The following is a 10,203-nucleotide window of genomic DNA, read 5'->3' as shown; positions in this document are numbered from 1 at the left end:
ATGAAAACATGGATCTGTGTGTAGAAAAAGTTGCACTGCATTCACAAACTCACAGTCTGGAAAAGCAGGAAAGGATTGTTTTCAGTTTTCTGGAACATAAACTTGCAGGGACTGATGTAAGTGTGTATCCCTCAGTAACTGGTCTGTATAATTTATTGGTCCTGTTGTTTAAAGAAATAAGCATTTAAATCTTGAGCTACATTACACATCTAAGTAGTTTTGAGTTCAAGTCACCTCACATTTCTGTAACCCTTGAGAGGTTGACCATCTTCCTCCTTTATTTCCTATAGAGCAAATGTAAGTATTTTAATTTGCCTTGCTGATTTTTACTCCACATTTAAATTATCTTGGTTTTGTTCTTCAAATTAATCAAAAGAGGCAATTTCTTTTGGTAAACCACGTACGAAAATTCTTTTGATTTTCTTTATGTGTATAATTCCAAATGAGTAATTTGTGACCCACGTTTGTTTTCCTGTCAGCTTCACCACATTTTGCTATATGTCCAGACCTAATCTTTGACCTTTTTTATCTCTTGACACCTATACTTTTGAGTCTTGACTTCAAGACTTGAGCAACTTTCACTTCAGCCTGTGAACAGCTAATTATTACATCTGACTAAATAGGGACCTTTCCATGACCTGTTTCTCTTGCTGCTTATAAGCTCACATACCCCAGGCAATCCTTCCTTAGGGAGCTGGTAACCTGAAGTCTCTTCCTTTTGTTTTAACACTGGCAGTGTCTCTTACCAAAACTCAGAGCATGATGTATCAGCAGCCCTCCCTGCAGCCAAAGAAGGCTAGACGCAGCTTGCTGTGAAGCCTGACAACTCCACTCCATGTGTCAGCCTCAAGGGAATCAAACAGGAGCAATGAAACGTGTTTCTACCTCCAGAGTCTGTAGCTTCTGGCACTCACTGGTGCAGGAGAGAAGGAGGAGTGGTAGCACAGCTGGCCTGGCTCAGGTCCCATGGTTTTACTCTTAAGAGCAAATGTTTCTTGTGCAAACTTGTCCCAGCTTATTTTACAACCCATTTAGAAACTGCAGTGTTAGAACTACTTTCATTTTAGAACTCATTTCAATCCCTTTTTCCAGTGACAGAGCTGATCCAGCAATCATTAAAAGGGCAGTGTTTTGTTGCTTACAGGAGTCTGGATTTGAAGATATCCTGGCTTCATGTCCCTGAGCTTGGCTAAAGCATTAACTCTTATCATCTTAAAGTAGTCTGTCTCTCAAGTACAATTTAATTCTGAACAGCAAAAAAGCTTATATAGTTCTTCTTTATAGCTGTAAAAGAGGTCATAAACCTGAAATATGGATAGACAGATCCAGCTCTCAGCCTATCATCTACTTATTTGTGCATTGTATGTTGTTAGGTCAAGACACTGTCAAAAGTGATGGCTGGCTTTGAGAACTTCATCTTTAACCCCCAGGGCCAGACACATATAGCAGGGCTTTCCATAACCAAGGGCTGACAACCTCCATGGCAATCCAGGGTGATCTTGGATGTAAAATGTCTTAGATCAGACCATTAGCCCTTGATTCCTCGCTCTTTAAAGTGAGAATAATAAGATTTCTAACCATGGTTTGGTATCTGCTAATCATGAGGGTTGGGTTTTTTGTTTTTAGTAAAAGCACAAGGTAGTTTTAAAAAGTGTAGAATTCTGGTTCAAAAGCAGAACAGAGTTATCTCAAATGTGTGTAGATGATGCAAGGGCAACCATGGCCAACTTCACTTTTTACATTAGAAGATAAAAGAAAGTAGGAGAGCTTGTGTCATTTTGATCTAATGTTTGCCTGAAGAGCACAGAGAAGGCACAGCTGCTCGTCCTTCAGCAGAGGAGCTTGCACCCACTTTGTAGGTAAAAACAACACTGATCTCTGCTTCTGTAGGGAGCACAGGGCATTGCTTTGTGATATGTGTGCAGCTCTGTGCACTCAGTCATTACCAGTCGACGTGACTGTTCATACTGTAAAAATAATCTCCTTTCTGTATTTAAGGGTGCATAAGATTTGTGCACTGCAGTGGCAAAATTGTGCAATGCTGGCATAAATAATCTGTTCTGACAGCCCCTCAGGGAGTAACTCCCGTACACAAGATGTGTGAGTATTATCCTGGGATGATCTGATGCATTGCTAAGTGCACTGTAACAATGGGAACCTGAGATGGGCCACAAGTACAGTACCATGGCTTTGGTGGGCAAGCTTAACTGGACTGGCAAGGTAATGCAGCTCAACTTCCAAAGGGAAGGCAAAGAAGCTAATAGTCACTGTAGACAGATAGAATTCTCCATTTTGTATTAAGAAAACCTTTGGTAAGAGACATCCTGAACTTTAAGTGAAATCTTTGGCATTTTTCGTTTCTTACTTTGATCTGTGTTCCATTTGTAACAATAATCTGTTATAGCACTATTGATGCTATATGCATACATCAGTAAGAAATCACACTTCCATGATTCAGCCATTTAGATGGGAGGACTCATTAAGTAAATTAGCCACACTGTCCAAAGGAGATTGTTCTTTATGTTCTTTTGGAATCAAGATGTGAGCAGTTATCCCTCTTCCCTGCTGCTCTTGGCAGCATCCTTCAGGAGGTGGACAGGCAGAGGTATATTTCAACAGCCCTGTAGGACAGAATGAAAATCTTGTTCTCCTGGCCTTTGTCTGCCCCAGGCACACACACATCTCCTGGTGCACACATTTCCTACCTGTATTTAGGTATCGCAAGAAATCTATTTGACTGTGTACCTGGTTCTGACACATGGTTGTGGCTGTTCACAAGGACAAGAGCTTCTGAACATTCTGTATAAGACTTTGGTTACTGCAAATCATCTTTACAGTTGGACTTGTGTTAAGTAATACACAGGAATATTTTAGGGCACTGAATACTGCATCACAGCTGCAGCCTTATGGTTCCAAGTGCTGCAGGCACGTGATTTGAATGTGCTTTAAAAGTATTCCAGTTTTTATTGGTTTTGAGTATATTCTATCCATACCACACCAGTTCCCCCCAGACAATATAAAGCCAGCATAAATAAAAAACTCTGTACTCTGAATAATTCACCAGAATTGCCATCATGTTCTCCTGCTTGGTAGGTGATCCAGTGCCACACAAATCAATGTGAATGATCTAATCAGCATATCATTACGAAAGCTGAAATTTCTTAATTGTCTGAGTTTCACTTCTGTCTGACATACATATGAGCACAAAGAAATCTAATATTTACCACCACAGCTGTTTTCTACCTCCTTCCCCATCTGCAGCCCCCAGGGACACCATTCGAATAATATCCTGTGTAAACAGCAGTCAGCAAAAATCCTGAAGTCCTTTCTACAGCAGATATGACACACTGTGATGCACGTGCTGTGTCACTGTGGCACACATATCTTGAGTTTCTTCAAAAAATTATTTCCTCCAGGTAATGTTCTCCAAGGAAATTGAGCAAGCTGAGAGTGTTCCTGGAGGGCCTTACTCATCTCTGGCTGAAGACAGCATCAGTCTTTGTGTTGGCTGGAGGGGACGCAGGTTGGAGCTACAGGCTGAGCCTGGCCCTACCCCTGGTGGTCCCAGGGAGAGGCCCAGTGGTCCGTGTTGCTCTCTGGAGACTTGTTAATGAGATTTTCCGAATGCAAGACCTGTGCAGTTGATCCTTAGCCCACTCATTCCCAGCTAAAGGAAGATCTCCACATGGGGTGGGCTGGGGCCAGGCAGCAGCACTGTCTCTCAGGTAAAGACTCTGGCAGCAGCTCCCCCAGGACAGGGCTGGGTCCCAGCTGTAGCCTCCCCATGGCACTGCTTGGGGACCTCTGCCTTGGCTGCACTGACTCTGCATCATTCCCAAGCCCTGGCAGCCAGACCTCCTGGTGGTGGGATCTTCTCAGGCCTTTATAAAATGGGCACAGTTTTTACAGCTGGCCTGCACAAATAAGATGGTTTCTAGTATTTTCTTTCAATCTGTGTCAAAATCTAAAGTTTCCAATACCACTTGAAAAGGAAAATGCCACCCAACCAGCAATCTGGTCCTTATCACAGCAGCTTAGTCTCTGTACCCAAAATTTAAGTTTCAATTCATTTACTCTTGGATGTCTTTTCAACTTCAGATAAACCAGAGCTTTGTGTACTTAACAGCTTTCAGAAAATATCTGCCATTAAATATGATACTTTGAATTAATTTCAAAATACCTGACTTGGTATGGCGCACTTCCAAAGAAAATTTAGTTAGGGTTTCTCTTTCTGTGACAGTACCTGGGAAGAAAATGCTGAAACTTTCTTCTCCTAAGTAACTTCCACTGAAATCAATGGAGCAAACTCAGAGATACAGTCTGCTGAAGGCATCCCTTTTCTTTCCACAGACCGAATCTAAATATAGGGCCATTGACTGATCACCTTTGCTAAGAGTTCTGAAAAGGAGTATGTCTTATAATCTTTTGTTTTCTAGCCAGTGGCTTGAGCTTGGCCATGTGAGTAGCAGTTTGATGTCATTGATGAGAGCCATCAGTTGTCAGTTCTGGCAAAATCTGAAAAGACTTTGTTGTTTTTAATCTGGAATGGCAGCAAAACATTTTGTGATAAAAGATCTCCACCTGCAGATGTGCTGGGTGTCACCATCATCAGTTGCAATGAACTGTCAGAATCTAACCCTCAATGACAATATCAGGTGAAGAGATAGAGTTGGAACTGTCATATCCTGAGACTTCTGTGGATGTAAGGACCAACATTCCTGATGACCTCAAGAAAAGGAGAACAATTATCTTGTTCTGAACAGAAGGACGGTGAAAGCATTAACCTAAAGAGCAGTGTCATCGTGAATTAAAACCAACAGTCATGGTACTTAATTTTTTTTAAAGGTTACTTCAGGCAAGTATTCCACCAGTTCTACTATCATAGCCAAGTTGAAATTCTCTTAGCAGACAAAACAGTCCTTCATCCATGTCAGGAAGTAAAGCTGCAGCAGAGAAGCCATGCTAGTAGTAGTTAGGTTTGCAAATATCCATTTAAAAATAGAAATGTGCAGGAAAAACATCTTTCTTTTGAAGAAAAGAAACTTATGCTGCAAGTTTCCATCTGGGTTTGTATTTGCATATACAAAAAAGTAGAGTTAACATTTTCAGAATATCCCAGTGGTCCTAGTTTTAAAAATTTTTTTTAATGGGTGAATCTCTCTGACCACACAGTGCCCAGTGTAACAGCATGGTAAAGACAGACTGTTTGTGACTATTTAACACCTGTTTGCAGAACTTCTGGGGCCACTAAGGCAAGCAGAAAAGTATATTCCACCTTATATTTGGAGAAAATTTGCCTCCAGTGTGGCATTAACTTCCCACAGAGCATTTTCTCTGGTTGAAAATGTCTGGACATTAAATATTCCATATGAAATCACCTGATGACAAACAAATCTAAATTTTCCAATTGAAAAGTATCAAATTTTCCAAATATTTTACTTAAAAAAAAAAACAAAAAAACAAAAAAAAACAGGAGAGTTCCAGTCTGCTCTGGTTTTATCAGAAATTAAACTTTGTAAAAATAATACCAGGAGGATGTCTGAGAATCATTTGGCATGTTAATTGAATGCTACCAACAGGATCCAAAAACTCAATCCAGCTTGACTGCTACATCACAGCTGATAGCTGATATGTTATTCATAGGTTATAGAATGGTATTTTTGAGGGTTTTCTTCATTTTTCAGTCTCTCCTTTAAGTGTGGGTCATGCTGGCAGCCTCTGTGAAGTTGCTGCTTTTTCAAACTTAGAAAAATTATTTGACATTTAATGTTTGATTTTTTTTTCCCCTCTGCTCCTTCCCTGACATAGTCATCCTCAAATAAACAATTTGCTGTTAAAGAAGATGTTACATTGGTTTCTATCATAACATGCTGCATCTATCCTGACTTCAACTTTAAAATGTAATTCTAATGTAGCAGCTCTTACAGGTGATTTTCGTCCTAATTTACATCTGCATTTGTTCCACCCCTGGTGCTCACTGAAGGCTGAAAACATTGTATTAAAAAAGCTTAAAGAAGCCATATTTATCACATTTTTTCTGTCTATAAAATATTTAATCTTTAACAAATTACACTTTTCTAATCCATTTCTTACATTCCTTGAGACACATGGCTCATCTCGCAGGCATAGTTCTCATTGTGTTTTGATTTGGATTATTTAAGGAGCACCAATTAAATCCCTAAAAGCCTTTATTGGCATACTATCATTTCTGCTACACTCGGAAGTTTTCTTTTCTTCCTGGGCCCTTTGGGTAATCCCTGGGGCAGAAAGGCTTATTGGAAGAAGGATGCATGGCCAAAAACAAGACCAGGGCCCGCACATCACACAGACAGCAGGATCATCTACTGAGGTTCCAGAGTAAAGGTTCCATATTAACAAGAGCTTTTATCAACACTTCTTATCAGAAAAACTCATAGGTGATCCTGCTATTATTTTAAAGCTAATCTAACAGTTTCCAGAAAATAGTGGCAGAAACACCACATTTTTCTGTGTTCCTGGGAAGTAAAGCAATTCAGAGTTTCAGATTTCTTCCTACCTCCTCACCTGGGCAAGTCAAATCTTTGATCTCTGGGTGGGAAGAATGCAGATTTTATGGCATGACAGTTTCTCTGAAGACTTGAATGCTGACTTTCTTTTCAGTATTGGCCTGAATCCATTAAACCATACATGAATGCACAATACTAGAAAATTTCCGCTATTCTGTTCTGTGGCTGAATCGGTTCAGAAAGATTGAAGTCAACAACTATTTCTGTTGTGTTTTGGTCAATAAATCTGCTGCTCCAGATTCATTCTTGGTACAACTCCAACACTGCAATGTGGTTAGATGCTGTATTTTTTTTAATTTTTCCCTGAATTAAATTGTCTAACCAAAAAGATGACAAATCTTCAAAAGTACTTTGCTTAAGCAAGGCCGAAAATTTCATTTAACAAAGATGAATTTTAATTTAAAATAATTTTAATTTAAAATTTACTGCAGGTTTGCTGACAACTGATCGCTACGTCTATTTATTCTCGATTAAGACAATAATCATAAATCAAGGTGAAAGACAAGATCAGTTAAATAAAGCTACTTAGAAACACATGTTTTTTCAGATACACCTTCTAGGGCTTCTAGGCAGTGCCTAGAATGCCTAGTCCAACAATGGACTGTTGACAACTGTATGATGACTTGGGCAGATGAAGGAATGGCAATGAGTGAAAACTACCCGATTTCTCCTCTAAGTGCTTCTCTATTCTTGTGTTTTATTGCTGCATTGCCTCTGGCTTCAAGACACAAGCAGAGCCAGCTGGAGTGGGCAGGCAGATTTACAGATGTTAACGCATGCCTTTGGCATTTTCTTTCACCGAAATCAAGGATATCATCTGCAGTCTTCTAAGGGTGATGTGTGGTTTGGAGATGAAAGATAAAACCTACCAGAGGATCCGGTGTACTGATTAATAACCTAGGACGTGGTGCTTTAGAAAGAATACTCTGATACTGTTTTTGTTTTCGTGAAAAGGTGTGTAAACCACTGCGTTGCCGAAGGGACTCCACACGGTGGGACTGTCACCACTAGGTGGCAGGAACCTGATGCAGCAGAAAACGTCTCAAAAGATGCTAAACATTAGTGCTTTGCTGAGCAGCTGCCATCCAGTCAGTGGAAAGCTACCACCGCCCCACCACCATGCTAGCCATCAGCACAGGACTCATCTGGAGAGCCCACTTCGTTCTGGCTTGCACAACAGTCTTCTGAATAATGGGAGAAGGAGTATTTAAAGCACTTTTTTTTCCCACTTGGAGCTGCAGTGGTGTGGACAGCTGGGACCACATCATACAAATAAGGTTAGCTGGCTGCCATCGTGGTGCCATTCCCTTTGGCTGTGGCCACACAGCTCACTCAGTGCCACCTTGTGTTCAGGCCCCAAGGTTTAAAGTATCTCAGCAGTGCTTTGCCCCCAGGTCAGCGCTGACCCTGCACTGCAGCTCTGGGGAGAGAGAGCTGCTCTCATGCTGTCCTCTGAGCCGATTGTCAACCTGGAAAACTCCAAGTTATTGCTCTCCAAATAGGTATTACAGATCCCAAGATAATTCCAGCTAAAACAAGTGATCCTCAAGATTTCTTTAGGGATATGCACTCTAGTATTCTGCTGATTTCTTATTCAGATTTGCTAGTATCTAATGCATTCCTTTAAGCAGCATTTCTAGGTAAAGATGGTAATTGATCTCTCCTAAAATATGGAAAATCTGGCCTTGCTATTTACAACAAAGGAGACTAAGAGCCACAGAAATACATTTTAGTTAGGTTTGCAAGTCTTGATTAAGCTTCTGTAACAACTTATTTCTACATTATAGATGTAGAAGGCACTTTAAAGAGAGAGAATATCTGCTTTAAATGTGGTATCATATATGCAGAAGGCACTCAAAATAAAGAAAATTAAGGCCCTTGTACTAAAGCACCTATGCTTTAAATGAGATTAAGTGCAGGATAAGATGACAATAAACAAAGGGCTGGATGAAAAGCTGGCAGTGGTGAACAGTCAGACTTAATAATATGACCATATCTTATTTCCTCCTCAGATTTTTTTAATACAGTAAATTTATTGTAATAGGATTTCTGGACAGCATCCACTTGAAAGCCTGCACAGAGGTTAGCAACAGAAGACTGCAAAAAAAAATTGAGGCACGTCAAAAGATTTTAAGGAAGTCTGAGGCTACAGGAAGACAAAAGATCAGAGTCTGTTCCTTTAAAAGTAGGTTTAACAATTCCCATTTCTTACACAGACAGCATACTTTAATATATTATTCTAAGTTCCTGAGTCATTTGTGTCAAATGTGAATTTGGTTTGGTTTCCTGGAAGTGTGATGCTACACCCAAACATTACAGTCAGGAGGTTATGCATATGAAGCCAGTCAGAAACTGCGAGGGTAAGAAAGAGTTCCTTACAGGAAACTTGATTTTTTTGGCAGAAAACAAATTTCTCTATTTTGGCCAGTGAGGTAAGAAAGGGGGGAAATGTGCTTTTATGTATAACATAGAGGAAAGCAAACTATTTCTGAGAAAAATCTTCATTTTGCCAAAACCTGAGTTTTTGGTAGTACAAGCTTCAGTCATCAATTCTCAAACATTTCTAAGATATTTTGTGTATTCTCACACTGCAAGTCCCTTGCCCAAGAAGTACTACAATTTACATGCAGTTGTCAATTATATGCTATTTAGCAACAGATTTGTCGTGGACACTTAGAAACCCTAAAGCCTGAAGCTTGCACAGGGCAGGAGCTTGCTCAAGGACTGTAGCTTGTAGCAGGATTTCAGCTCAAGCAGAGATGTTTCCATCCTATTCCCCTGTCTGTGGAGCAGAGCTTGGTCTCACCCTATTTCCCACTGGAAGTACCCAGCCTTTGTGAGACACCCAGCTCCCCTGGTCCCACAGCAGTGACAGGGGCACAGCTGATGCAGGAAACAGCCCAGGGAGCAGACCTTGAAACAGTACCTACAGGGTGAATTACTGTGACTCAGTATTTGCAAAATAAAACCAAATCTAAGGGGGAAAAAAAAGACAGTTCACATCAGGGATACACCATCAAAACTCTGCAAATGCAAAACGTCCAGTATTCACACTCTTCCTTTCTAAAGAGGGGTGGGAATTTGCACTGTTTCACAGACAATTGGTGTGTGCTATTTTTGAGATCAAAAGAGAGAGGCACTCATTGCATCCAGACCCTGGAAAGTGCAGCCCTGGACTTCCTCATAAAAATCTGCTTTTCCCCTTTCCAGCCCCACCCTTCACATGCTCCAACCCAGAGTGCACAAAGATATGGCATTTCTTTCCTGCTCAGCTTTCCTGAGCAAAATGGCATGTTTGTTAGTGTTGGTCCTATTACATTTGGATCTGTGTTACTATGAAAGGAACTCATTTTGACCAAATCTTCATAGGACAATCGCTGGGCTTATTAGATCTTTTGTCTGATACAGCTAAAAATCTATCTAGAGATCAGCAACTGGAAATCTGCTGTCCTAGAAGAAGCAACAGGATCATTAGTATTTTATATTCCTGAAGGAAAGTGTTTTCTTAGGTCAAAACATTGCATGATAGTGCTCTTGAAGGTGCTACACCAAACATCTGTACTCATTTCCATTAACTGCGTGTGTGCTGGATCAGTATTCAAACACTGTAATTTGTTCTCTGTGATACCACCAAGCATCTAAATACTGTCTCTAAAAC

Source organism: Haemorhous mexicanus, chromosome 5, assembly GCF_027477595.1.
Source record: "Haemorhous mexicanus isolate bHaeMex1 chromosome 5, bHaeMex1.pri, whole genome shotgun sequence".
NCBI classification, from domain to species: Eukaryota; Metazoa; Chordata; class Aves; order Passeriformes; family Fringillidae; genus Haemorhous; species Haemorhous mexicanus.
The sequence above is the reverse complement of the archived record's forward strand: the minus strand, read 5'-3'. Positions refer to the sequence as shown.